Source organism: Pelophylax lessonae (genome assembly GCF_965119305.1).
Source record: "Pelophylax lessonae genome assembly, chromosome: 9".
NCBI lineage: Eukaryota > Metazoa > Chordata > Amphibia > Anura > Ranidae > Pelophylax > Pelophylax lessonae.
In genome coordinates, this window is record NC_138776.1 from 232,609,464 (window position 1) to 232,623,172 (window position 13,709).

Genomic DNA, 13,709 nt, shown 5'->3' on the forward strand with positions numbered 1-13,709 from the left:
TGTGTATGGGGCATTAAGGCCCTAAATGTCCTCCGAAATAAGGTGCAACAAATGCAGCTTGCATAAACCAATTTGTGACACTAGCAGCGCTAAAAAATGAATAAATATCATAAATATTTAAAACATTAAGGCTGGAAATGATAAGAATCTCAAAAATTCAAAGTTCATCAGTGGTCAAAACTCCTGCTGATGTAAAGGTAAGCATTCGGCCAAAGTACAGTCCCATGTACCCGTGCAGTAATAACATGGAAAAGAGTGCGGCTAATAATAATGTCCGTGTGCCACCACCAGCAAGCCGTGATCACCCATCAGATTGGAAACTCACCAAAACAAGGATAAAACAGGCATGTACATATCAATGCTGGCTCCTCCACTCAGACCAATAGCAACCACCGCCTGGCTCTTTAATGCGAAACCTTGTCTTTCACGCTCATGTCACCATGTGGATTTAAGCAATAGTCAGAGACTGCATAGCAACCAGCAACTGTTGAGACAATGAAGACTTTGGTGAGAAGTATATAATGTACAGTATTGTGCATATAGTGCAGGAGAGTGTAATGTACAGAATGCAGGAGACAGGAGTATGTAATGTACAGAATGCAGGGTTCGGACTCTGCACCATCCACCCCCCAGCTCTATACACCCCAAATGCCCACCCAGCTCCATACACTCCCCCATTCACCCCAAGTGCCCCCAGCAGCTCTATCCACCTCAAATGCCCACCCTAGCTCCATCCACCCCAAATGCCCACCCTAGCACTATCTATCCCAAACACCCATCCAACCTCCAAACACTCCAAATGCCCACCCCCAGCTCCATCCACCCCCCCCCCATCCAGCTCCATTCACCCCATATGCCCACCCCAGTTCCATCCACCCCAAATGCCCCCAGCTCCAACCAACCCAACTGCCCCCTTTTGGGGGGCGCAAACAGAAAAATGTAATAGGCATTGCTTTGCGGCAAAAAACGCTGTAAAAAATTGCGTGACTTTGAGGTCACAAAAGTGTGAAAGGGGCCTTAAGTAATCAAGGTAGAGTGTGCCCCCTTCAATGCAGAGTGACCAGCATGCCCCCTTCAATGCAGAATGACCAGTGTGCCCCTTTCAATGCAGAATGACCAGTGTGCCCCTTTCAATGCAGAATGACCAGCGTGCCCCCTTTCAATTCAGAATGACCAGCATGCCGTGCCCCCCTTTAATGCAGACAGATCATCGTGCCCCCTTTCAATGCAGAGAGACCAGCGTGCCTCCTTTCAATGCAGAGAGACCAGCGTGTCCCCTTTCAATACAGAATGACCAGCATGCCCCCTTTCAATACAGAATAACCAGCGTGCTCCCTTTCAATGCAGAGAGACAAGTGTTCCCCCCTCAATGCAGAGTGACCGGCGTGCCCCCTTCCATACAGAATGGCCAGCGTGCCCCCTTTCAATGCAGAATAACCAGCGTGACCCCTTTCAATGCAGAATGGCCAGCATGACCCCTTTAATGCAGAATAACCAGCGTGACCCCTTTAATACAGAATAACCAGCGTGAGCCCTTTAATGCAGAATAACCTGAGTGACACCGTTAATACAGAATAACCAGCGTGACCCCTTTAATGCAGAATAACCAGTGTGACCCCTTTCAATGCAGAATAACTAGCGTGACCCCTTTCAATGCAGAATGGCCAGCGTGACCCCTTTCAATGCAGAATAACCAGTGTGACCCCTTTCAATGCAGAATGACCAGCGTGACCCCTTTCAATGCAGAATGACCAGCGTGACCCCTTTCAATGCAGAATAACCAGCGTGACCCCTTTCAATTCAGAATAACCAGCGTGACCCCATTCAATGCAGAATAACCAGAGTGACCCCTTTAATGCAGAATAACCAGCGTGACCCCTTTAATGGAGAATAACCAGCCTGACCCCTTTAATGCAGAATAACCAGCGTGACCCCTTTAATGGAGAATAACCAGCGTGACCCCTTTAATGCAGAATAACCAGCGTGACCCCTTTCAATGCAGAATAACCAGCATGACCCTTCAATGCAGAATAACCAGCGTGACCCCTTTAATGCAGAATGACCAGCATGACCCCTTAATGCAGAATGACCAGCATGACCCCTTAATGCAGAATGACCAGTGTGACCCCTTAATGCAGAATGACCAGCGTGACCCCTTAATGCAGAATGACCATCGTGACCCCTTAATGCAGAATGACCAGCGTGACCCCTTAATGTAGAATGACCAGCGTGACCCCTTTCAATGCAGAATGACCAGCGTGACCCCTTAATGTAGAATGACCAGCGTGACCCCTTAATGTAGAATGACCAGTGTGACCCCTTAATCTAGAATGACCAGCGTGTCGTGCCCCCCCCCAGACCGGTGCACTTACCTGCAGCGGCTTCTCCTCTGTCCCCTGGCGTCTCCTCGAGTCCTTCTGCCTCCTTTCGGCCAATCAGGAAGACCTGATTGGCCAGGAGGAGGATCTGTGGGACAATAGCGAATTTTTATTCGCTATTGTCACACAATGGGTGGACTTGGGGCGCACTGCTCTGCACCCCGGGTCCACCCTTCTGATCAGGAGCTGGGAGGAGGAGGGGGCGGTCAGCAGAGATGGACGGAAGATGAGGGCGGAGCTGGGAGGAGGAGGGGGCGGGCGGCAGCAGAGATGGACGGAAGACAAGGGCGGAGTTGGGAGGAGGAGGGGGCGGGCGGCAGCAGAGATGGACGGAAGACGAGGGCGGAGCTGGGAGGAGGAGGGGGCGGTCAGCAGAGATGGACGGAAGATGAGGGCGGAGCTGGGAGGAGGAGGGGGCGGGCGGCAGCAGAGATGGACGGAAGACAAGGGCGGAGTTGGGAGGAGGAGGGGGCGGGCGGCAGCAGAGATGGACGGAAGACGAGGGCGGAGCTGGGAGGAGGAGGGGGCAGGAGGCAGCAGAGATGGACGGAAGACGAGGGCGGAGCTTGGAGGAGGAGGGGGCGGGAGGCAGCCGCATTATCGGAGATAATATCCGGCAGCCAAATTTTCCGGGACTTCAGCCCAGCTCCGCGGGACCCCGGGACCCCCTTCAAATTGCGGGACAGTCCCGCGGATTCCGGGACAGTTAGGAGGTATGCACTGATGATACGGTATATTGTTACATAGAGCAGCTGGAATTTAGCAAAATGAAAAGTGAACTTAGCCTTTAAGTGAGGCATATGCAGACTTACTCCGCTGTCAGGGAAAACTGTTAAAATGTGACCAGAGATGACTCATCTGGGGCATTTTTTGTGAATGGTGAAGTTTTGAATGGGTGACATGTGAATATCACCAGGATGTGCTAAGTTACATGTGCGTAGAGTTCATTATGACTATACAGGATTTGATTTTAGCCAACAGTTTGTGGAGCACTTGCTAAAATGCACACACGTATTCCACACTGTATTTACAGGAACATGCACAAATGCAGGAAATCTACTGTGCATAGAATCAGGAAGTAATGTGTGTTCTGAGGATCACTAAAACACAAAATTCCAAACCCTACACCCCCCTAAACCCAGGGAACACCAAGACATCTCCCACACTTACCTTGTAAATCAGCAACACCTCATGATAAAAAAGTGATCTTACCATGTTAACTTGCTGACAATTCTGAGCAGCACTAACACTTGCAAGTGCATCCGAACATCCTTCCACACACCTGAGGATGCATTTCCAGGCCAGGAGCTGGCCCGGGCAATCAGTCGTATGCCACTGCTGAAAGATATGCATGATCATAATAAATTCATATTTGTTAACATCTTTTCACGTGTCCAATATGCTCATATCCTAAATAATTATTTTACAAAATGGTGCTTATGGGGTGGGCAACTGTTAAATAGAGAACATAAAATACCTAATTTGACATGTTCAATAATTTACCTATTTATCATTGGAACCTGAAAATCAGCATTGGAGCTGTTAAAGCTCACTCTTCTCAGACTTTCAAGCATACTTCGGCTTTCACAACAATATTTCAAGAAATTTAAAACAATATACCATGTTTGGGAAACATTTAATCTATGAGATTAAAGCGGAGTTCCAGCCACAAAATCGACATAATTGATTTTGGGCCATCCGCTTGGTTTTGGTCACATTAAAAGGAAATGGATAGTTACGATTTTTTTTTGTTTACTTACCTTGTTATTGAAGAAAAATATACTCACCTTTCTTCCACTTTCCCTCTGCGGCTGCGGCCCGCGCCGTCACTTCCTCTTTGCATTGATTCCTGGGAGCTGAACGTCATCGCTCCCAGGAATCAATGCGCCTGCACCGGCCCCGCTCGTCACTTCCGGTGCGGCGCCTCATTCCCTGCTAAACAGCTTCTGGGCATGCCGCACCAGAAGTGACGAGCGGGGCCAGTGCAGGCACATTCTGGTAGAAGGGGACACGGAAGAGGACGTGGAAGAGGACGCGCTGGCTTCAGCTGCCCACATCTGAGATGTAAGTATTTCTTCTAAAAGGTAAGTGAGACCAGTGTTGCCAACCGTCCGTAGATTTACGGACAGCCCGTTAAAACAGGGCACTTTTCTCCTGCCCGTAAATGCCCGTAGCAGGAGAAAAGTGCCCGTAAATCTAAGGCGGCGGCGGCACTGTCAGAACTGCGCATGCGCGGCGCGCAGTTCCGGAGATCCCCGTCGGACGAGTGCCACGGCCGGCCTCTGCCTCCACCCCCGACGCCGCCTCCGCCCTCGACCCGGAGTTAATTACATTGGACGAGTCACTCTGCCACCAACGGCCCGCCTCTGCCTCCACCCCCGACACCGCCTCCGCCCCCGAGAGTTATTTACATCGGACGACGAGTGCCACCCACGGCCCGCCTCTGCCTCCGCCTCTCCTCATTTAAGGTTTCCCGCCTGTGTCCCTGGCCCTGCGTGAGGAAGCCGGCCCGGGAGTCGGGACTGGAGGAAGAGTACGAGACTACGGGGGGCGTGAGCTATGGAAGGGGGTCACCGTCACCACACCGTCACCTACCTATCCATGCTGCTGGGCACCATGCTGGCCACTGACCGACCGTCCGATCAGCCGCAGGGTAAGTCAGACTCAGACTGAGCCGGCTCCTCTCATCTGGATGGAATGGTGAGGGGGGGCACACACTGGCCCTGGCATCACGAGAAGTTGGAGAAGATGTTTCATGTGTAACTTGTACTGCCTTGCAATGATATGAGGGGAGCTACTTACCTACCCGTGTAATATCAGGGGAGCTACCTACCGGGTAGGTAAGTAGCTCCCCTGATATCACACAGGTAGGTAGGTAGGTAGATGGATGGGTATGCCTTTCATGTCCGCAGTGTCTGCCCACCCCCTTCACCATGTCCGCAGTGTCTGCCCACCTTCTGTACCATGTCCGCAGTGTCTGCCCACCTTCTGTAACATGTCCGCAGTGTCTGCCCACCCCCTTCACCATGTCCGCAGTGTCTGCCCACCCCCTTCACCATGTCCGCAGTGTCTGCCCACCCCCTTCACCATGTCCGCAGTGTCTGCTCACCCCCTTCACCATGTCCGCAGTGTCTGCCCACCTTCTGTAACATGTCCGCAGTGTCTGCCCACCCCCTTCACCATGTCCGCAGTGTCTGCCCACCTTCTGTACCATGTCCGCAGTGTCTGCCCACCTTCTGTAACATGTCCGCAGTGTCTGCCCACCCCCTTCACCATGTCCGCAGTGTCTGCCCACCCCCTTCACCATGTCCGCAGTGTCTGCCCACCCCCTTCACCATGTCCGCAGTGTCTGCTCACCCCCTTCACCATGTCCGCAGTGTCTGCCCACCTTCTGTAACATGTCCGCAGTGTCTGCCCACCCCCTTCACCATGTCCGCAGTGTCTGCCCACCTTCTGTACCATGTCCGCAGTGTCTGCCCACCTTCTGTACCATGTCCGCAGTGTCTGCCCACCTTCTGTACCATGTCCGCAGTGTCTGCCCACCTTCTGTAACATGTCCGCAGTGTCTGCCCACCCCCTTCACCATGTCCGCAGTGTCTGCCCACCTTCTGTAACATGTCCGCAGTGTCTGCCCACCTTCTGTAACATGTCCGCAGTGTCTGCCCACCTTCTGTAACATGTCCGCAGTGTCTGCCCACCCCCTTCACCATGTCCGCAGTGTCTGCCCACCCCCTTCACCATGTCCGCAGTGTCTGCTCACCCCCTTCACCATGTCCGCAGTGTCTGCTCACCCCCTTCACCATGTCCGCAGTGTCTGCCCACCTTCTGTACCATGTCCGCAGTGTCTGCCCACCCCCTTCACCATGTCTGCAGTGTCTGCTCACCCCCTTCACCATGTCCGCAGTGTCTGCCCACCCCCTTCACCATGTCCGCAGTGTCTGCCCACCTTCTGTAACATGTCCGCAGTGTCTGCCCACCTTCTGTAACATGTCCGCAGTGTCTGCCCACCCCCTTCACCATGTCCGCAGTGTCTGCTCACCCCCTTCACCATGTCCGCAGTGTCTGCCCACCCCCTTCACCATGTCCGCAGTGTCTGCCCACCCCCTTCACCATGTCCGCAGTGTCTGCCCACCTTCTGTAACATGTCCGCAGTGTCTGCCCACCTTCTGTACCATGTCCGCAGTGTCTGCCCACCTTCTGTACCATGTCCGCAGTGTCTGCCCACCTTCTGTAACATGTCCGCAGTGTCTGCCCACCCCCTTCACCATGTCCGCAGTGTCTGCTCACCCCCTTCACCATGTCCGCAGTGTCTGCTCACCCCCTTCACCATGTCCACAGTGTCTGCCCACCCCCTTCACCATGTCCGCAGTGTCTGCCCACCTTCTGTAACATGTCCGCAGTGTCTGCCCACCTTCTGTACCATGTCCGCAGTGTCTGCCCACCTTCTGTACCATGTCCGCAGTGTCTGCCCACCCCCTTCACCATGTCCGCAGTGTCTGCCCACCTTCTGTACCATGTCCGCAGTGTCTGCCCACCTTCTGTACCATGTCCGCAGTGTCTGCCCACCTTCTGTACCATGTCCGCAGTGTCTGCCCACCCCCTTTACCATGTCCGCAGTGTCTGCCCACCCCCTTCACCATGTCCGCAGTGTCTGCTCACCCCCTTCACCATGTCCGCAGTGTCTGCTCACCCCCTTCACCATGTCCACAGTGTCTGCCCACCCCCTTCACCATGTCCGCAGTGTCTGCCCACCTTCTGTAACATGTCCGCAGTGTCTGCCCACCTTCTGTACCATGTCCGCAGTGTCTGCCCACCTTCTGTAACATGTCCGCAGTGTCTGCCCACCTTCTGTACCATGTCCGCAGTGTCTGCCCACCCCCTTCACCATGTCCGCAGTGTCTGCCCACCTTCTGTACCATGTCCGCAGTGTCTGCCCACCTTCTGTACCATGTCCGCAGTGTCTGCCCACCTTCTGTACCATGTCCGCAGTGTCTGCCCACCCCCTTTACCATGTCCGCAGTGTCTGCCCACCCCCTTCACCATGTCCGCAGTGTCTGCTCACCCCCTTCACCATGTCCGCAGTGTCTGCTCACCCCCTTCACCATGTCCACAGTGTCTGCCCACCCCCTTCACCATGTCCGCAGTGTCTGCCCACCTTCTGTAACATGTCCGCAGTGTCTGCCCACCTTCTGTACCATGTCCGCAGTGTCTGCCCACCTTCTGTACCATGTCCGCAGTGTCTGCCCACCCCCTTCACCATGTCCGCAGTGTCTGCCCACCTTCTGTACCATGTCCGCAGTGTCTGCCCACCTTCTGTACCATGTCCGCAGTGTCTGCCCACCTTCTGTACCATGTCCGCAGTGTCTGCCCACCTTCTGTAACATGTCCGCAGTGTCTGCCCACCCCCTTTACCATGTCCGCAGTGTCTGCCCACCCCCTTTACCATGTCCGCAGTGTCTGCCCACCCCCTTCACCATGTCCGCAGTGTCTGCCCACCCCCTTCACCATGTCCGCAGTGTCTGCCCACCCCCTTCACCATGTCCGCAGTGTCTGCCCACCTTCTGTACCATGTCCTGTACCGTGTCTGACCAGAGTCTGCAGACTCTGATGTAAGGGGGAACTCTGTGCTGGCTGGGTTATGGTAACCCAACCTTCATGTAAATTTGAGAAATATGTTTTTTGACTTTTGTTTAACTTTAACACATTGCTAATAGCACTAGCTATATGTTTATAGTTAAAATATTGATATTTGCACGGTTTAGCACTGAAAATTGTTATTTTAGGTACTTTTTTCAGTGTCCGTAAAAAATTGGTGCTGTCCGTAAATTTTGGACGTTCTGCCAGTAAATTTCCCTCCGGGGGGTTGGCAACACTGAGTGAGACCCGGGACAGTTCAGAGGCTATCCATTGTGGAATGTACTAGCCCTGACTGTCCCGGGGGTATTTTTATTGAAAAAAAAAAAATTTGTGGCCGGAACTCCGCATTAAGCTATAAACACTTCCATGTGCAATTCACCTGCTTCTACCACGACTACTGATTTAGTCAGTCACCGATTTATGGGACCTATAGTGAATTTGATTTTGTGACTATTTATTCAGTGTGTGCTATAGTAAATACCTTTCCTGACTAGATTTAGCCGTTCGATGGATTTTAGTCACTTGTGACCATTTGTTCACCCATTTGCCGACAAGGTGCAATAGTGAATTAGGCCCTTGACGACACCCCACACAGCAGAGTATATGCTTGCACTAAACAGGAAACGCAGATGGAGCCTGTCTGATATATGAATATATTTTTGATCTCTACTGCTGGGTTGGGCACCAAAGAACATGAGTGCAATATGTTTTATGTACAGTATTTGGTTTCAGGAAATGTTTTCTGCTTTTACTCTACATAATGGATTTCGTTTGAGGCATTAAATGAATGGTAATCTCTAGAGTTCTCTATGTTCTAGAGAGTGTTCTGGCAATTTAGGGACTAGCTGCACAGGTCGCTCACTTCTAATGTCAGTTGGACTACGTGATTTAGTTAACGAGGTGTGTTTTGCGTGCCGTAACACAGGAGTGAACATACACTATTTATGATGCGCTGGTCACTTTAAAGCTTTCCAGGAATGGCTGAGCAGCACTCAGCCAGACACCATTTTGTTCCATGAGTGGGACAGGAAGTCCTCATCCCACTGCCGCAACACGGTATGTAGCGGAGACAACATACAGTTAAAACAGCGCACAGGTTAGTGCAGTAAATAGTTTGCTTGGGCCAGTTTTGTCCAATTTAGCTATTAAACCTAAAGTTAAGCTTTAAACTAGAGATCGACTGATTATCGACAAAGCCGATATATCGAGGGCCGATATGCACTTTCCCCGATATATCGGAATCGGCCTTTGGATTTACCAATATTGCCGTGACGTCATCGCGTATATGTTGCGCCATGCGCCTCCGCACAATAGGCAGCTTCTGCTGCCTTCTTAGGTCGCCTTCCTCAGCCTCGTTACAGTGTTGTTTACCCGCCGTTGCCACACTGGAGTCTGCTCTGCATGCTGTGCACAGTCGGTCGGGACAGTGAGTGATCTTCTAGTTCTATCAAAGACCAGTCACAGACACAGTGCACGTTGTGTAACACAGGGGCCGCGGCCACCCACAGCTGCCCGGTGCCAGCCAGCCACCCAGTCCCACGGCACACACCCACAGGCAGGCCTACCAGCCAGACAGCCACAGGCCCTGCCTGACTGTACCTGCCTGCCAGCCACCCACCGGCCCTGGGCCTGTAACTGCCTGCCACCCACCACACAAGGTGCCAGCCAGTCAGCAATGGTTGCCAGCCAGCCACCAAAGGGTGCCAGCTAGCCAGCCACCCACCACAGGGTGACACCCACCCACCAAGGGGTGCCAGCCAGCCACCCACCCACCCCACCACAGGGTGCCAGCCACCTACCCACCACAGGGTGCCAGCCAGCCACCCATCACAGGGTGCAAGCCAGCTAGCCACCACAGAGTGCCAGCCAGCCAGCCACCCAACCACAGGGTGCCAGCCAGCCACCACAGGGTGCCAGCCAGCCAGCCACCCAACCACAGGGTGCCAGTCAGACACCCAACCACAGGGTGCCAGCCAGACACCTAACCACAGGGTGCCAGCCACCACAGGGTACCAGCCAGACACCAAAAGGGTGCCAGCCACTCATCACCACAGGGTGCCAGCCAGCCATTTTGTTTGAGCCTATATTAGTGTATTTTCAAGTTTCAATGGAGATGGATGGAGATAAAAAAATTAAAAGCGTGGTCTGGGACTATTTCTCTTTTCCATCTCCAGGAAAATCAGCAGCACTGTGCAACACTTGCAAAAACAATGTAAGCATGGGATCAATAACTGCAAAAAACAAAAATACATCTAATCTTTGGGCCAATCTAAGAGTTAATCATGTTGATTTGTATAATGCAGGACAGAAAAAACAAAATGAATCACAAGGTGAAACATCACTATCCCAGGCAACAATAACAGATATGTTTCAGAAAAAACAAAAACAGGTGGCAAAAATCTGATGGAAGATCCCAAATGCTGGACAGAGTAATCACAGAGATGATGGTCACTGATAACCAGCCATTTACAATAGTGTCTTACTCTGGATTTAAGCGGTTGGTGTCCATGCTTGAGCCAAGGTACACACTGAAGAGTGACAAGTTTTATCGAACTGAAATGCTGGAAAAGATTCACCAAAAGGTTGTTGACAAAGTAAAGACTATGCTGCAACCAGAGAATGCTGGCAACTCACTCTCATTCACGACTGATTGCTGGTCAGGACAAACCGAATCACTGAGTCTTACATGCCACTTCATTGACAGCGGATGGACAAGAAGGCATTTGGTGTTGAAAACAAAAGTGAAGCAAGGATCCCACACTGGGAAGTACATTACAGAAATGTTTCTAGGCATGCTAGAAGAATGGGGAATCACCAAAGACCGAGTGATGCTTGTGCTGCGAGACAGTGGAGCGAACATAGTTAAAAGATATGAGACTTGAAGTGTCCAACCTCAGTTGCATGGCACACACCCTCCAATTGGTGGTAAATGATGGTCTGTCAAATCAGAAAGCATTGCTTGAGATTATTAGCATGCTGAAGAAATGCGCAGACCATTTCCACCATTCTATTCTTGCCAAGCAGCGACTGAGGTGCATTCAGGAAGACCTTGGCCTACCCAAAAACAACTTGAAATCAACGCTACACACGTTACAAAGGATGCTGGAGCAGAAGTGAGCTCTCACTATATATTCTGGTGAATATGGACTTGGAGGACATTCTTGTCCTACTGCTGATCAGTGGGCAGGCCCGGATTGGCTAATCGGGAGCACCGGGAGAATTCCCGGTGGGCTGGTCAGTTTTTTGGCCGCAAGGGCCGTTGTCATGGCCAGGGGCGGACTGACCAATTTGCCTGGGGGGCCCCACGCAGGGTGGCAATTTCCCCGATCTGATCCCCAGGACACCACAGCACCACCTTTAGTGTGCACTAGACTGGTTGCTAAGATGGCCAGCCGCCTGGCGTCTAGCAACCAGTGACGTGCAGAGAAGAGGACCCAGAATGCACAGCGGAGGAGGATCTTTCTCGTCCTCCTCTGCGCCTTATTGGAATGTGTGGTATGTGGCTCCACCCACTTCCTCCCTGCATCCTTACTGTGCGGCCGAGAAACTGCCTGACTGAGCCCATCAGGAGACCCCAGAGCAGGACCGAGGCAAACTGCTGCTTGAGGTGATATCTCCTGACAGACACCAAGAGAGCCCGAGGAGAAGGAGAACACTTCCCGAACCAGTGAGAGAACTCAGGGCAGGGGTAGGCATCAGTTCAACAGCACAGCCGGCAAATTGGCTGCATGTGTGACTTGCTCACATTGTACTGTCTGTATCTCTGCTCGTGTCCCTTGTTTCAGTGAGAACAGCACTGCCAAGCCTCTCCTACACTGCATACATACATAGCCCCACCTCCCAGCAGGATGTCTGGCTGCTGACTCACCCGAATGCAGCTGGAACATGATTGCTATACTGCCCTGTCACTCAGCGCTGCACCTGCCTCCTCCTGAAGTCCAGGCTGTGCTTCCCACACAATATCATGGAGCAAGGGGGGTAAGAGCCAGGGGCCTCTCATGTCATAGCTGTACACAATGGTGAACATGTGTGCAGGGAGGGTAAAGCAATAGATCATATGGGGGACTGTGTGTGTGTGGGGAGCACTGTTCATATAATGGGGGCCTTTGCATGCCCTTAGCAAGGACAGTGTAACTAACTTCTTGTATTGAGAGACCCCTGTGTGTCCTGAGGATGGGGGCACTGAACCTATAATGGGGACCCCCTGTGTGTCCTGAGGGGGGGGCACTGGACTCCCTGTGTGTCCTGAGGATGAGGGGGTACTGTACATCTTATGAATTAAACCCCCTGTGTGCCCTGAGGATGAGGGGGTACTGTACATCTTATGAATGAAACCCCCTGTGTGCCCTGAGGATGAGGGGGCACTGCGCATCTTATAGTAAAAAACCCCCTGTGTGCCCTGAGGATGAGGGGGCACTGCACATCTTATAGTAAAAAAAAAAACCCTGTGTGCCCTGAGGATGAGGGGGGCACTGTGCGTCTTATAATGGAAACCCCCTGTGTGCCCTCAGGATGGATTGGGGGGATGTGCGTCTTATAATGGAAACTCCCTGTGTACCCTAAGTGTCACTCACCCCCCTCTCTCTCACTTCTCTCCCTAACCCCCCCCCTCTCTCTCTCACTTCTCTGTCTCACCCCCTCACTCTTTGTCTCCCCTCTTTCATCTCTCTCTCTCTCCCCTCCCTCTTTCACCCCTATTTCAGCCCCCCTCTCGCTCAAACCCCTCTTCTCTCTCACCCCATCTCTCTCTTTCCCTCCGTCACCTCCCTCCCTCCCTCTCTCACGCCCTTTTTCTCACACTTTTCTCTCACTCTCTCCCTCCCTCTCCTTCCCTCTTTCTTTCACCCCTCCTTCTCTCTCTCTCTCAGGTCAGGGATCTCTCTCTCTCTCTCAGGTCAGGGATCTCTCTCTCCCTCTCAGGTCAGGCATCTCTCTCTCTCTCTCTCCCTCTCAGGTCAGGGATCTCTCTCTCTCTCTCTCTCTCCCTCTCAGGTCAGGGATCTCTCTCTCTCTCCCTCTCAGGTCAGGGATCTCTCTCTCCCTCTCAGGTCAGGGATCTCTCTCTCTCTCTCCCTCTCAGGTCAGGGATCTCTCTCTCAGGTCAGGGATATCTCTCTCTCTCTCCCTCTCAGGTCAGGGATCTCTCTCTCTCCCTCTCAGGTCAGGGATCTCTCTCTCTCTCAGGTCAGGGATCTCTCTCTCTCTCTCTCTCTCTCTCTCTCTCTCTCTCAGGTCAGGGATCTCTCTCTCTCTCAGGTCAGGGATCTCTCCCTCTCAGGTCAGGGATCTCTCCCTCTCAGGTCAGGGATCTCTCTCTCTCTCAGGTCAGGGATCTCTCTCTCTCTCAGGTCAGGTATCTCTCTCTCTCTCAGGTCAGGGATCTCTCTCTCTCTCTCTCTCTCTCAGGTCAGGGATCTCTCTCAGGTCAGGGATCTCTCTCTCTCTCTCAGGTCAAGGATCTCTCTCTCTCTCTCTCAGGTCAGGGATCTCTCTCTCTCTCAGGTCAGGGATCTCTCTCAGGTCAGGGATCTCTCTCTCTCTCTCAGGTCAGGGATCTCTCTCTCTCTCTCTCTCTCTCTCAGGTCAGGGATCTCTCTCTCAGGTCAGGGATCTCTCTCTCTCTCTCTCTCTCTCTCTCTCTCAGGTCAGGGATCTCTCTCTCTCTCTCTCTCTCTCTCTCTCAGGTCAGGGATC

At 52.5% G+C, this 13,709-nt stretch overlaps 1 protein-coding gene across 1 annotated transcript in view; it reads left to right on the forward strand.

Moving 5' to 3' along the window:
- The window catches only part of LOC309564331 (uncharacterized protein), a gene marked incomplete at both ends in the record, with an annotated part of 55,814 nt that overhangs the window by 26,939 nt on the left and 15,166 nt on the right, over positions 1-13,709 (forward strand). The window lies entirely within an intron of this gene.